Source organism: Ambystoma mexicanum, chromosome 2p, assembly GCF_040938575.1.
Source record: "Ambystoma mexicanum isolate Mex_15411 chromosome 2p, UKY_AmexF1_1, whole genome shotgun sequence".
NCBI lineage: Eukaryota > Metazoa > Chordata > Amphibia > Caudata > Ambystomatidae > Ambystoma > Ambystoma mexicanum.
In genome coordinates this window covers 46,731,997-46,747,958 of record NC_090923.1, presented here as the reverse complement: position 1 = coordinate 46,747,958, position 15,962 = coordinate 46,731,997, and the positions used below count along the sequence as shown (strand labels likewise).

General features: G+C 47.8%; 1 long non-coding RNA gene across 1 annotated transcript; it reads right to left on the bottom strand.

The window, feature by feature from the left end:
* Positions 1-1,653: 1,653 nt before the first annotated feature.
* On the bottom strand, positions 1,654-6,119 carry LOC138566181 (uncharacterized). Its single transcript, XR_011301860.1, has 2 exons — positions 6,041-6,119; positions 1,654-2,027 (listed from the first exon to the last, which is right to left on the bottom strand). It is a non-coding gene; the product is annotated as an uncharacterized lncRNA (long non-coding RNA).
* Between the last annotated feature and the right edge of the window lie 9,843 nt (positions 6,120-15,962).

Genomic DNA, 15,962 nt, shown 5'->3' with positions numbered 1-15,962 from the left:
CTGTTCTGCTGCATCGAACCCGACGCCGCAACCCCGGCCAATATGACTTACTTTACCATGCAGTGTTCTTTGCTTGTGCCTCAACCGACGACCCGCTGTGTAATTGTGTTGTGATTGTTTCTTCTTGTGACAGCTGGGTTCTATCTTCTGTGCAAATGACATGAAAGACGGGCATGACGTCATGTCCAACGGGGACCCCCAATGGTCTGTGTCTGTACATTGTGTGGTTATGTACCCCGAGTGAGGGCTGTGGTTCGTTGGGTCAGGATGGGCTGTGTAGTCTGGGCTTGGGACTGACACATGGACCTTGTCAAGCCTTTTAGCCAGACTTCCATTGCTGGGCAAAGCCAAGTGACTGGATTACCATGAAATGATGGAATGGAGAAATGACCGAATTTTGTTTTATGTTTTTTAACAATGCAAGGGGAGACCACCGCCCCCCTCTCTCCCTACCTTATCTATTACCCTTACCCCACCCCACACCTACATTTTAGTAAAATGTCCTAAAATTGCAAATAAAATCTGTAAAAAGAGGCAGTCATTTCTCAATCCGTTTTTAAAATTCGATCATTTCTCCGGATACCCAATTGAAGCCCGTGTTCTACATAGATTAAGACATCTTCAGAATATGATTCATATTTGTTTATTGTGTCTCAGTACAAAACTTTACAGAGAACATTCAAAAATATGTTATAGTATATAAAATATCCAAATATATCACATGTCATTTAAAATCTTTCATCTTCAGAATATTGGGTGGTTAACAGGTGTATATTTCGATAGAGCCTCCTCCCTCCCCCCCACCCGGAGGTTGCTGGGGCCGTTTCATCTTGACAGTACTATGAGCACGGGGACGGAGGGGCCGTCGGTTAGTGCGCTGGACCTACTCTGATGCACACTTGCAGGTGGACCCTCAGTTAACTATGAGAGATTACGAACCATGCTTTTGATTATCTGTTGAATTGTATTGTATTTGTAGGACTTCTCGAGCGCTTTCGCCAAAGCGCTTTAACAAAAGATAAATTACAACGGTGCAATTCAAATAGATGGGAAATGACAGGGAACATAGGGATTCAGAAGCTTACGAGGAGGAAAGAGAGAGATGTTTTGTGATTGAGTCCGGGAGACATGATAGGAAAAAGAAGCACAGATAAGGTGGCAGAAGATAGTGGCCCTGCTTAGATGCAAGGAGAGAAAAGGTACAGACGCGGGAGAGGGCACATGGTGGTTTAGGAACAGAAATGACAAAAAAAGATATTGATAGCGAAGAGAACGAGTTCGGTATTGAAAGATACAAGAGAGCAAAGATAACAGGGGGCAAGATAATGCAGGGCTTTATAGACAAAGCTCGGAAAGTCAAAATGAAGAAAGAGGTCGAAAGAGAGCATGGAAGCAGAACGAAGTGAGGGAGAAAGAGGGGAGCGGAAAGAGTAGGCGGACAGCTGAATTAAAAACAGCGCATAGAGGCGTGAGATGCGACAAAGGGAGCGGCCGAGCAGAATGAGCACGGATTAAGCCAAGAGAAAATGAGCGAATAGATCAGGAGTTTGGCCTTAGCAGAGCCATCACCCATTAGACACCCCCCCTTTCGGGTTATAAGACATCATGCAATGGTTACACATATCTGAGAATCACAAGGATAAATAACGTATATTTGGAAACACAAGAGTCACATTTATTGGAGTCATACAACATTTTGTGGGTGGGGGCAGGCCCACCCTAAGTAAAGTCACATCTCCTTAGACTTCTAAAGTAGCCCATTGGTTTGTCGGCCATGTATCTTATCATTCCAGGGGACACTAGTCACTTCCGGTTTGCAGAGTAGCGAGCATCCTCTTCTGAATGTAAACTGTCCAGCAGTAATTCTTTGCCATCACTGAATCTTGTTGACGAGGAGTCTCAACTGTCCATACAGGACTCAGTACCCGTTGTCCGAATTTGGCTCGAGCGCGGCCATCGGGGTACCGCCCATGTCCGAAACCACAGCGTCAAACTCCTCCTCGGCTAGGATCGCCCCGTAACTCTGCCTGTGACAGATAAAGAAAAGTTGACAACCAGACACAACTCATGAACACACATGCTTACAAACGTAAACCCTTCGAAGTCCGCTGGAAAGAAAACGCACTCCACAACATCCTTAACTACGTATAAAAGAACAAATCCTTATAATAAGTAAACAACCTCCAGAAATACCTATAAAGGAACCAATACCCATACCCTACTCAGTAAATGTCTGCTTCATGCCCATGCTATCCTGCCTAAAGCGAGAGGGAGGGTGGGACTTCAGGCGAGGGGCTGCAAAAAGAGAATGAGCCAAACAGCCCCCTTGCCGTATAACTACCCCCCGGAGCCCAGCCGGATGCAGCTGAGCCCGGGGACGCCCTTCCCTCCCAAGGAGGAGCCGAGGTGTAGGTACCCCCGGGGAGGGGAGTGGCTAGAAGGGCGGCCTGGTGTGCAGGCTGTCCCTCTACCACCCACCCCCTCGACGGCGGGTGCTGGACAGCACCTGAAATGAAAGAAAAGGGTGAGCATGACCGAGGTCATGAGGATGAAAGCAGGAGGCGCGCGCAGTGTTGGAGATGTGAAGAGAAAAGATAAGAGAGGGGTCCAAGATGACCCCAATATTACGAGCTGAGGAAGAGAACGAAAGTGAAGAAGGTGGGAAAAGAAGACCAGAAGGGGAGGATGAGAGAGAACCTTGATTTACTAAGGATTGAGGTGAAGAAAAGAAGAGGCCCTCCAGGACTTGGCAGCTGGTAAGCAAGAGGACACTGTCCTGGTTAGAAAGAGATGGAGTGAGTCTCGAGACACAGAAGCAACGTGTGTGTCATCAGCGCAGAAGTGACGTCATTGCTTGTCTGGACGTGTGGACAATGGGCTTTCTCTGGAATGGGAACGCTCATTGACACCTTCGCCCTCAGGTTCACACCCGGAAGGGATGTTGATACATGTTTTATCTGCAATGTGGGGGAGTGCCCGTCTCACATTGTGAATGGGGTGTCAGAATATTGAGGATCACACCCTGAATTGATGGCTTAACTGCCAGGCTATTAGGCAAGTCTATGCAAAAAGGACGAGCATACTCGTCCTTGGCACTTAAGGGGTCCTTGGAGTAGGTAAGTCATAGGTTTTTCCATTGAGAGAGCTGATAGTAATTCATCGAATTCAACGGTGGCGGCAGATGGTTAGTGCTGGTTTCCTAAAAGGGGCACAGCTGGTTGCCTATCCCCCAATGGCACGGCACACGTGGCCCTCGGTTTTAGGACACTTATGATCTGATAGTGGCTTCACGGACGTCATTTAGGGGGAGCCAAAGACAGACGCTGATATCCCAGACATTTCCATTGGTCCCCCCTGTCTGTACCCTCGCGAGCCATGGCCTAGGGCCCCTCACACTTGGGAGTCTACGGAGTGATACATGACCCCGTGAAAAAACACAATTTAGCTCCAAAAAATGACTTTGAACTAAAAAAAAAATTACTTTGGTTCTGACAGTTTTAGCGTGTTTGATCGAATTCATCTATTCAGAATTAAAAGTTCTTGTAAAAAGTGCAAGGCAGCACCAGAGAAGATTCCCGCAGGCCTATGAGGTGCACACCTTGGCATAAGAAGGTTGAACATTCTCCACAATAGCACTTGCAATGACATCTTAACAGCTTTGTATGGAGCTTTATTTGTTTTCCAATTTCAATGTATGTGTCGTCAGTGTTTGCAGTTTGCTTGTGTGACCATTTTATTTTTTATTTACTTTAAAGTAACCTCTTTTATACAGTGTGTAGAAATAGACGGAGCTAGTACGGCGAGTTAAATGCTTGTTGCTTGTAAACAAGTTTATTGTGAAGCCCGTCATAGGAGTGAATTCCAGTAGCCAACTCAGATGTACATCCTTACAAATGATAAACCGCTATTTGGATAGCATGACTATCTGTTCATTGCTGTGGTAAAAAAATAAAATGTTAAGTTAGCAAGCGCCTTACACAAAGAGAAACATTCATACTTCTTTTATCCTACACATCTGGCTAATGGTTTATTTTTTTATTTTCAGTGTGATTTAGAAGGTGGGCAGGTGCTTTGCAAATCGGCTTTATTAAACACCAGCAACTAATCATGGTCCTGAATTATGGTCCTGGAATGAAAGAATTCAAAAATATGTGTATCTCGATGTAAAGCTAGGAAGGCAACATGTGCTCTACCTGTTAAAGTGGAGACTCTGAAACGGACAGAAGTTTTCAAAGCATGGCTTCACAACTCAAATAAATTGTGTGATCCTGGGCAAATCACATTTCCGTATAGGGCTTAGCTTCCTAAACTGCTTAAATTGAGGCCACATACAAGTGATTCAGTTTAGTTTTCCAACCAACAAGCTGAGTCATTTATCATTGAGTGGCCCCTCAGGCCCCCCAAGCCCAACCCCCCCTCACCTGCCCGCCCCAAAGTCTATAAATTGAGGGCCCTCCTTGGCTTTCTTGATTACAGGGCCAGTGCATGGGTGGCGAGGGCTGAGGGGAATCACGGATGCCACCGTGCCACAAGGCTGTACCTCTGTGAGTGAGCCTATGCTCGACATGTGATGGCAACACCTTGGTGAGGCTTTACCGGGCATAACCCAGCTGTGCCCTTAAGTCTGCACTTGGCTTGTGCTAACAGCACTTGGGCTTCTGAGTCTTCACCTTGCCTGTGATTACCAAACGCATCATCTGAGGAATTTCCTGGCATAAAATGTCTACGTGGGTATATGAGCTGGCAATGTTCATACTAAATCTAGTATGCGACTCTGCTGTTAGCATATTATGACTCGACTTGGCACCTGAGATGGAAGTAACTGCCCACATGAGTCTGAGCTGGCATAAGAAAGAACACCTACTGCCCTTGGCATACCATGTAGCCACCATGGCATATTGGGGCATCACCACAGCTAATCTATGGTTGAAAATTAAAATATCCTTTAGTTCTTTTAGTTAATGTTTTAATCTTAAATGATTATAGGAATGTATTCTTGCATGTTGTGATGTCACTCGGGCTCTAGAACATGTGATATTACTTCCTGTGATGTTATGATATGACTTCCTGTGATGTCCTCAGGGTAATAGGTCATGTGATGACACTTCCTGTGATACCACCAGGCACGTGATGTCATTTCCGCTACCCCAGGTATACTGGCGAACTGTCTACCATGGGGGGCCTTGGTTAGTGCCTTTCTTCCACCATTTATAGAACTGTTGCAGGATAAGCAGGGGGTGGCCAACGACAGCAGCTAGTTCCCATTTTCTATCACCAGCAGCGTCCAATCACACTTGTGTCCTTCATGTGCTAGCAGAATTTGACCCTATAGAGAAATACCTTTTCTGATGTGTGATACAATTATGGCACTACAATGTGCTCCAGAGCTGCAAGTTTAGATGGCCTTTGGAAGAAGTCTGTGGACGAAGCTGGATTGATTCCCTGCGATTGAGTGCAGGATCGCGAGGAGACTCTGGCCGCCATATCTAATGAGAGGCGCTGTGAGGCTGGCACGCGGCAGAAATGTGGGCGCATTCCATGGCGCCGGGACTGCTTTCGGGGCTTCAGGAAAGAGCAGTGGCGACCTCATGGAGAGCTGCAGGGCAGGCGTAGAGTAAAATCGCAACATATCCAGACAACGTCGTCATGGGCATCCGCGTGGCTGCTGCACGTGAAGACGCGCGTGAAGCGATGCGTTCCCTTGATGAGAAAGAACTGAGGCTGACGCCGAACTCGGTGTAAATAAACAAGCCAACACCAATCAGCGACGGGGGTTCTCACTATGAGCGAATAACGCCCCCGCAGCACGGTCCTTCTGTGCAGAGCCCCCTCGTGCTGCAGACACAGCGGCTGCTCTTTTTAATGGCGCAGAAGCTTAGTGGCGGAGCCCCCAGCTTTCAATGCAACCCAATGCTTTACATATGCGTCAAAGCACAGGCAAGAAGGTGGGAGGGGGCGGGCACAGAAATAGAGTCCGAACACCCCCGGGGAATATCAGCACCACCGACTGGCTGCAGCCAGTGAACTGCTCATAACTCACCTACGCAAAGCCTCGCAGATCCGAACTAATCGTCCAGTTGCGGAATGCGACAAAGGACCATAAGAGGGAGGGCCGTCTGGTGGCGGCTAGCAGTGCCGTCAGGTGACGGCTAGCAGTGCCGTCTGGTGGTGGCTAGAGGGAGGGCCGTCTGGTGGCGGCTAGCAGTGCCGTCTGGTGGCGGCTAGCAGTGCCGTCTGGTGGCGGCTAGCAGTGCCGTCTGGTGGTGGCTAGCACTGCCTGGCCATTACTGCAGGCGGTAAAATGTTGCTTACGACAAAGGTCAAGAGCATTGCACACGTCTAAATTCCACTCTTCCCGGCTGTTGCTCCTACCTCTAGTCCTCCAGGTTTGGGGGTAGAAATGCTAATCACAAGAGTACTGCTATCACGCGGCGCATAGTGCTACTATGCTGCTACTACCAGTGCTGACGACGCAGCGGTGCACCACAGGACCTTTTACTCTTCCACTTTGCTGCCATCATGTGTAGAGATATCGCGAGAGCCCTCACTCTCGCGAGATCTCGCCGTGAACTATAGCTCCGCCCCCGCGGGCTCCGCGCGCATTACGGGAAGAGCCAAGGACGCGATAAGGTGCGTCCTGCCGGCTCCTTCGAGAACGGGGCCCGCTGCCCACACTCATGGACACGGACATTACGGCCGCATCTCCAAGCCACGTTAAGCCCGTTGGCATTTGTTATTGAGGCACGCACTTGGCGTGCACTGTGCATGAAACCTATAAGAGAATAAACACAGCGTGACAAGCCCCGCGACTCCTGTCTTCATTATAAGCAAGTTACAACATAAATTGGCGACGAGGATCACCACCAGAACTCACAGAGGATCATGCAAGGGGCAACGCCACCGCCACCCTTTCTACAAACTCCAGGCAGGCCTGTCATCCCATGGCCACAATGGCAACCCCTATTCACAACATTATGTAGAGGCTCTAGGAGGAGCAGGGTTCTCAGCGGCAAGGCGCAGGGCCATGCTACTCAATGCCTTGGGAGTAGAAGGACAAAGAGTATTCGAGAGTCTCACCCCGATACCGGTGGCTGACGACAATGACGATGTTTTCAAGGAGGCGGTCAGGAGAATCATAAAAAGATTTGCCAGTAAAGAGAACACAGTGCTCCACAGGATACGGTTTTACACTCGAAGGCAAGAAATGTCTGAACCAGTGGACGATTACGTCACCAAACTGAGGGAACTAGCGGGGCTGTGTAGTTTTGGCAACAATGCAGAGAGCCTCATATGTGATATGTTGGTCGTTCACACTAACAGTCGGAAAGTCCAAGATAAGTTCATTGTTGAAAAGGAACTGCAGTTGGAGAAAGCAATTGAGATCGCCAGAGCAGTCGAAGAAACGGCGGGAAGACGAAAGGAGCTTACAGGGGCCCAGAGTTCCGCTGAAATACAAACAGTGGGCTTCCATGCAAAAAAAGAAAGGCCGGCAACCAACACGAGAGAAGGGAGAGGGAGCAGGAAAGAACCCCTCAAGTGTCACAGGTGCACCAGCACGAAACACCTAGCGTTCGACAGGGAGTGCCCAGCCAGAGACAAGGAGTGCTCCATATGTAAACGTATTGGCCATTTCTCAATCGTGTGTCGGTGGAGAAACAAGAAAGTCTCCAGTCTCAATGCAGATCGCAATACGGAGAAATAATCTTCCTCAGAAGATGAAGGAAGACCCACAGTCATTATGGTGAACAGCACAAGAGCAAGGAGAGAGAAGCCTCACTGCACGATCAAAATTGATGGCATGGAAACAAGGGTCATGGCAGACTCAGGTTCGGATCTAACGATCATTGCCCTTCGGACTTATAAAGACATGGTGGAAAAAGAAAAGGTGCAAGTGTTAATGACGAGGCATAAACCCACGGTGTTTGGAGGGGCGTCAGTCGAACTGTTAGGATACATCAAGGGCAGAGTAGAATTCAAAGGAAGGGAAACCACAACCAGAGTCTACTTCAGTCACAAAGGTCCAGCAGTGCTAGGTTGGGATGACCAAGACAAGCTGAAAATCAGACTGGATCCCAGCACCGAAGATCAGGTCCTGTCAGTTAGGGTGACGAGCGGACCCGTCGTCAAAAGCGACTACCCAACACTTTTCTCGGAGGAGCCGGGGCACATTAAGGGTTTTCTGCACAAAATAGTGCTCAAAAGAAATGCAGTCCCCGTAAAGCACCACGTGAGGCCAGTACCAGGCACGGCAAGGGACATCCTCAGAAGTCAGTTGGAAAAGATGAAAATGGAGGGGGTCATCGAAGAAATCGAAGCATCCGAATGGCTGAGCCCCGTCGTGTTTATAAAGAAACCCCAATCACAGGAACTCAGAGTGTGCATAGACCTGCGCAGTTTAAACTTGGAAGTCATCACAGATAATTACCCCCTTCCAAGCATAAACAAACTCATTCTGTTAATGAAAGAAGCCAAAATATTTTCGAAACTGGACATGAGGAATGCATACCACCAAATACAGCTACATGAAGAGTCGAAACCCCTCACGGCATTCATCACTCCATTTGGCACATACCAATTCACCAAAATGCCATTCGGGTTGTCATCAGCAGCATCGGCCTTCCAACGCATGATGGATGTCTTGCTACGGAAGGTTAAAAATGTGGTGTACTTCCAGGATGACATCCTCGTGTATGCGGAGGATGAGCAAACGCACGATGCCACGTTGAGAATTGTCCTAAACAAGCTACAAGAAGCAGGGGTGCGGTTACGTCATGAAAAATGTTTGTTCAGGGTGAAAGAAGTTGAATACTTAGGGTATAAGATTTCAGAAAAAGGAATCAGTCCCAAACAGAATCTCATGCAAGCAATCATTAAAGCACCGGAACCCACCAGCAAAGAGGAAGTGAGGTCATTTCTTGGACTGGCTGAGTACCATGCGAAGTTCATACCAAAGTTTTCCGAGACCACGGCACCCCTCCGCGACGTACTCAAAAAGGGCTCGGAATTTATATGGCAAGAACCCCAAAAGACGGCGATGGAGAATATAAAGCAACATATCATAGATGCACCATGCCTTCAACCATTTAATCCGGTCTGGGAAACAGTCGTCACTACAGAGGCCAGTGCATATGGACTAGGAGCAGTGCTAACACAAAAGAAAGGTGACACGGAACATGTTGTGGCCTTTGCTTCGAAGGCATTATCGGAGGCGGAACAGAACTATTCCACCATAGAAAAAGAAATGTTGGCCTGCGCATGGGCAGTGGAACATTTCAGGACATACGTATGGGGCACAAAATTCAAACTAGTGACTGATCATAAGCCCCTCATCCATATGCTCAGCCCGGGAGGCACTAAAGTATCCACACCCAGATTAGCACGCATTGCAGCCAAACTGCAAGAGTACACGTTTGAGGTCCACCACATCTCAGGCTGGAAAAATTTGCAAGCTGACTGCATGTCGAGACTGCCGGAGGGTAAGGATAAAGCCACCACGTTCCTTCATGGAGAATGCATAGTTGCATCCATCACGGACTTGAGAGCACCAGATTACCTAGAACTCAGTGAGAGACACTGGGAAGAGGAAGATGGGAAAGACCCCACCATGGCCATGATTCGCAAATGGATCAAGGAAGGTTGGCCAAGTGAAAAAACGCTGCCCGAGGGCATGAGACCCTATTGGAAGGTGTCAGACGAGCTATCTGAAACGGAGGGGATAATTATGAAAACTGATCAGATTATCCCCCCCACAGGAATGAGAAATACCATTCTATGTAGAGCCCACGCGGGCCACTTGGGAAACATGATGACCCGTCGCAGAGTGAGAGAGGCCTACTGGTGGACATCCATGGACCAGGAAATTCGATCCATAATAGAACGTTGCCATGAATGCCTCAATAGCGACAAGAGACTTAAGGTCCGCCAAGCACCCATAATATCCACGGAAATACCAGAAGCCGTGTGGTCAAAGGTTGGCATCGACTTCATAGGGCCTTTGGAAGCAATGGCATCTGAACATCGGTACGGCATAGTACTGGTTGACTACCTATCAAAGTGGGTGGAGGCGGAGTTTGTCCCAAACATAACTACAGCAACAGTTATAGAAGTACTTACAGAAATTTTTCAGAGGGAAGGCCTCCCCAAGGAAGTGGTTACAGACAACGGGGTGCAACTGGTCTCTAAGGACATGGAAGAATTCTTAAAAAGAAATCACATTAAACAAAAGAAAGCGGCCCTATATGACCCCCAGGCCAACGGGCTTGTAGAGAGGGCCAACAGGTTCATAAAGGGCGCCATCCAATTGGCAACGGCTTCGGGTATGGACCCGCTCAAAACCACCAAGGAGGCCATAGCGGCCCACAGACTCATTCCAAATGGGATCATGCAAATATCCCCGTTCAAAATGTTGAGAGGGAGGAGTGCGGCATCCACGCTGATTCCACCATGGTTGTCGAAAATACGAGAAGACGAAGTGGTGGACATGGCAGAAGTAGTCTGGAGAATCGAAAGCAGCAAGACACGCATGAAATCATCGAGTGATCGGAGAAGAAGAACCAAGCAAGCGTCCGACATAGGAAAAGGAGACTTGGTTAAAATCAGACTACCGAAGAAAGATCAGGTCACGGGGTCTCGGTTTAGCCGACCGATCAAAGTGAATCACAAAGGAGCAAATCATGTTCGCACGGAAGACGGGCGAGCGTGGAACCTCGAAAGAGTGGCACTATACCAGAAGACTCGAGGAAGATCGAGGACTCCGGAGAGATCACGGACGGAAACCGAAAGAGACTACGGAACAGGCGAAGAACGAGAACCAGAAGGAGACGACAGAGAGAGGGTGGAAACCGAGGTCGAACCTTAAGCACTGAGTGCAGATCCTGAACAGGAGCAACAGGAAGATTGCGCCGGAACTGATGATCGGCCCAGAAGAGAACACAGAAGACCGGTGAGATACAATGACTATGTTTTACAGTGATTTTGCTGTGCATTGAAAAAGGGAGATGTGTAGAGATATCGCGAGAGCCCTCACTCTCGCGAGATCTCGCCGCAAACTATAGCTCCGCCCCCGTGCGCTCCGCGCGCATTACGGGAAGAGCCAAGGACGCGATAAGGTGCGTCCTGCCAGCTCCTTCGAGAACGGGGCCCGCGGCCCACACTCATGGACACGGACATTGCGGCCGCATCTCCAAGCCACGTTAAGCCCGTTGGCATTTGTTATTGAGGCACGTACTTGGCGTGCACTGTGCATGAAACCTATAAGAGAATAAACACAGCGTGACAAGCCCCGCGACTCCTGTCTTCATTATAAGCAAGTTACAACATCATGGCTCTAAACAATTGCACTTCCTGTCCTCTGACGCCACTTCCTGTTTCAGGAATAAAGGGCAGCTCCAAAACAGAGCCCAAACTAAGCAAGAAAACGGCTTGCAAAGTGTGAAAAATAAGTTAGATGCAATGTGGGATTTTTGGGGTTTGGAAGTCGGCAAAAATGAAACATCAGTAATAAGGAAAATCACAGCTGATTTTTGTAAGAAATATAAGGGCGTCTACTACAATGAGCTACATGCAACCAATGTTAATGCTCAAACAGTTTTGACGCAAATCAAAAAGAGCCAGCTACAGTTAGGTTTGCGTGCTCCTTGGGTGCGAACATATGCACCCTTGAAACAGTGCGTTAGGTCCCCCACAACCGGGTCTGCACCTCGGGGACACTGCGTGGGGTCCCCCGTAACTATTACCGGCACCCAACAACGTGCATACAAATTCACTGAACTCTGGTAAAAACTCCTGAATATCTGCATTCGAACCCCCGTAAACTGTTCCTGCACCCCGCTGAATTATGCGCCACCCGGACTCCTATCGGAACCCCGACAGTGTGCACGCACCCCTAAATCCACCATGCGATCTTACCTCTGCGTGGTGTTGCCTATGCGCAAGCATCTGTACGTCTGCCTTTGGGTGGCGGTTATATCGAGAGCTTTGCCTGGTCATTTCCGCAATGTGAGGTTACGTGTTCAGATACATGAATATGATTTTATCTGCTCAGTTGTGGATATGGCAATGCCTTACACGGGCCGTCCCTCGGAATGCCCGCCTTTTGCCTTGTTATTCCCCATTTTGCGAGTTCCGCCCCTACTCCGGTCTATGAGCAGGCCATGCCCACGCTCTGCGAGGCGTCTCGCGCAAGGCATTTGGCCGCTTGCAGAGATGTGCCGAACATGCGCGATGTCCCCGCAGAATATAAAAATGTCATGGGCAGTGGATTCCATGAATCGACAAACAGGATTTTGCATGCGGTTTAGCGCACAAAGTTCGTATTTACTGTGCAGAAATGTCCATGAATCGGGCACCAAGTGTCAAAATGCAAAAGAAAAAAACTGAACCACTTATGCTAACCTTGGCTTGTATCAAAATACATGAGAAGTCTGGTAAAACCAATAATTGAGTACAACGGGAAGAAATCTGTATAAAAATAATAGCAGCACACAGTGCCTTAACCCAACCTCCTATCTTTCACATACAAAACAATAGCCTATGTATGGAAACAAAAGAGACACAGCATGGTAAGGATTTCCCCCCCAAAAATATATTCTCTAAGCATTGGTAATATGTTTTCTAAAGAAAACATTTAGCTATGAATGTGGTATGATGTGCACACACATTTTGGAAGCTGATAACTGCATATCACAGATACATATGAACTAAGCACACTCTCCTCCATCACCTCACACAATCTCCATGTTTTCGAATCACAACCTTACAAAAAAACATGATCCAACAACATAGAGGGCACTCTGCAAATCTGCACTCCCTGGTAAAGGGCTTGAAACAACACAGAGTTCACTCTGCAAAGCTGCACTCGCTGATAAAGGGCTGGAAACAACATAGAAGACACTCTGCAAAGCTGCACCAGCTGATAAAGGGCTTGAAAGAACATAGAGGACACACTGCAAAGCTGCACTAGCTGATAAAGGGCTTGAAACAACATAGAGGACACGCTGCTAAGCTACACTAGCTGATAACGGGCTTAAAGCAACATAGAGGACTCTCTGCAAAGCTGCAATAGCCGATAAAGGGCTTGAAACAACACAGAGTAAACTCTGCAAAGCTGCACTCACTGATAAAGGGCTTGAAACAACATAGAGGACACGCTGCAAAGCTGCACTCGCTGATAATGGGCTTTAAACAACATAGAGGACACTCTGCAAAGCTGCACTAGCTGATAAAGGGCTTGAAACAACATAGAGGACACACTGCAAAGCTGCACTAGCTGATAAAGGGCTTGAAACAACATAGAGGACACGCGGCAAAGCTGCACTAGCTGATAATGGGCTTTAAACAACATAGAGGACACTCTGCAAAGCTGCACTAGCTGATAAAGGGCTTGAAACAACATAGAGGACACACTGCAAAGCTGCAATAGCTGATAAAGGGCTTAACACAACATAGAGGATACTCTGCAAAGCTGCAATAGATGATGAAGGGCTTGACACAACATAGAGGACACTGCAATGCTGCACCAGCTGATAAAGGGCTTGAAACAACACAGAGGACACTCTGCAATGCTGCACCAGCTATTAAAGGGCTCGAAACAACACAGAGGACACTCTGCAAAGCTGAACTAGCTGATAACGGGCTGGAAACAACAACAGAGGGCTCTCTGCAAAGCTGCACTAGCTGATAAGGGGCTTGAAACAACAACATAGAAGGCATTCTGCAAATCTGCACTAGCTGATAAAGGACTTGAAACAACATATTCAACCCTTTGTGTCTAATGCAGCTTGTTTGCAGTTAATGAGGGAAAGTATGACTGCAGATCAAAGGGAAACTGACAAGCTCTGTTCCAACCGCAACAGGAGCCCCCACAAAGAACATGCACAGGGTAACAAAGTGGAGGCCAGGGGTCGCAGCTGCAACCCCTAGTGACCCCCGAATGAGCAAGCCTAATTCAGTTTCAGTTCAACATTTAGTGTTGGCACAGTGGAAGGTGTGCACTAACTTGGTCTCCGCCCACCTCACCTTCACAGCAACGGTTCCTGCCCATCTTCCAACATGCCCATAACTCTGTATCCGGCTGTTTGGTCTTTGATTGACGTAACATATTATTGTGCCTTACCCCAATACTTTGCTTGATGGCCACGCAAAATGCAGGGTCTGCAACCTTTATAAAGTTTCCAGTTGCCCCTTTCCCTTTCTAATTTCTACACAGTGTTGCATTTCTCTCTACTCAACCATTGCGGGCCGACTCTCGCCACCACAAGTGCACTCAGGGACGCCTTGCTGGCAGTGCACCAACCCGTACCTAGTGCACTCCTCATGCCGCCCGAGTATAGACCCTCTCCTAACTTCCCTTTTTATTATTTTGTACCATTGTTGTTTCCTATCCTGGATTGCACAAGCTCACCTTTTGATCCAATCAGGGCTAATACATATTTCACTTCCTCTAGCGCTTCCTGAATAGTCACAATTGTATTGTAATCTCCTTTCTGCTCTTGCAGGTGGATTCTGGTGTGTGTTCCATTGTTGAAATAGGGGAAGTGTTGTTCTGGTACCTTTCTTGCCAGTTGAGATATATTTGGCGAATTATACTACTACCAGTACTATAATACTATTCATTGTTTGTCTTTTCTTACAGCTGGGTCCCTGGCGGAGCGTTCTCACCGCTCTTTTGGTTGATCGGTCTCTTTGCCTGGTACAAACTACAGAAAAGGTTCATATCATCAAAAAGAGTTCTTCCCTCACAGAGAGGAGGCTCGGGTGAAGGCTCAACCCGGCTCTTCAATCAATACTCCAGTCAAGAATAGATGTGGTTTCCTGTCTCTCCTGCTCCCCATCTGGTGAGTAACACTTGGCCTCACAAAGGTGCCCTCTTCTGCTCCTTCTATTAGTTAGGCCTTTGGTATATAAGGCTACCGTCTTCTCGATACCTTAGGTATACATGTCTTTCTCTTGCTTGGCCTCACCCTGGTGCTGCTTCTATTAGTTTGGCCTTTGGTATATAAGGCTACCGTCTTCTCGATACCTTACGTATACATGTCTTTCTCTTGCTTGGCCTCACCCTGGTGCTCCTTCCATTAGTTTGGCCTTTGGTATATAAGGCTACCGTCTTCTCGATTCCTTACGTATACATGTCTTTCTCTTGCTTATCCTCACCCTGGTGCTCCTTCTATTAGTTTGGCCTTTGGTATATAAGGCTACCGTCTTCTCGATACCTTACGTATACATGTCTTTCTCTTGCTTGTCCTCACCCTGGTGCTCCTTCTATTAGTTTGGCCTTTGGTATATAAGGCTACCGTCTTCTCGATACCTTACGTATACATGTCTTTCTCTTGCTTGGCCTCACCCAGGTGCTCCTTCCATTAGTTTGGCCTTTGGTATATAAGGCTACCGTCTTTTAGATACCTTACGTATACATGTCTTTCTCTTGCTTGGCCTCACCCTGGTGCTCCTTCCATTAGTTTGGCCTTTGGTATATAAGGCTACCGTCTTCTCGATACCTTACGTATACATGTCTTTCTCTTGCTTGGCCTCACCCAGGTGCTCCTTCCATTAGTTTGGCCTTTGGTACATAAGGCTACCGTCTTCTCGATACCATACGTATACATGTCTTTCTCTTGCTTGGCCTCACCCAGGTGCTCCTTCCATTAGTTTGGCCTTTGGTACATAAGGCTACCGTCTTCTCGATACCTTACGTATACATGTCTTTCTCTTGCTTGGCCTCACCCTGGTGCTCCTTCTATTAGTTTGGCCTTTGGTATATAAGGCTACCGTCTTCTCGATACCTTACGTATACTTGTCTTTCTCTTGCTTGGCCTCACCCAGGTGCTCCTTCCATTAGTTTGGCCTTTGGTATATAAGGCTACCGTCTTCTCGATACCTTACGTATACATGTCTTTCTCTTGCTTGGCCTCACCCTGGTGCTCCTTCTATTAGTTTGGCCTTTGGTACATAAGGCTACCGTCTTC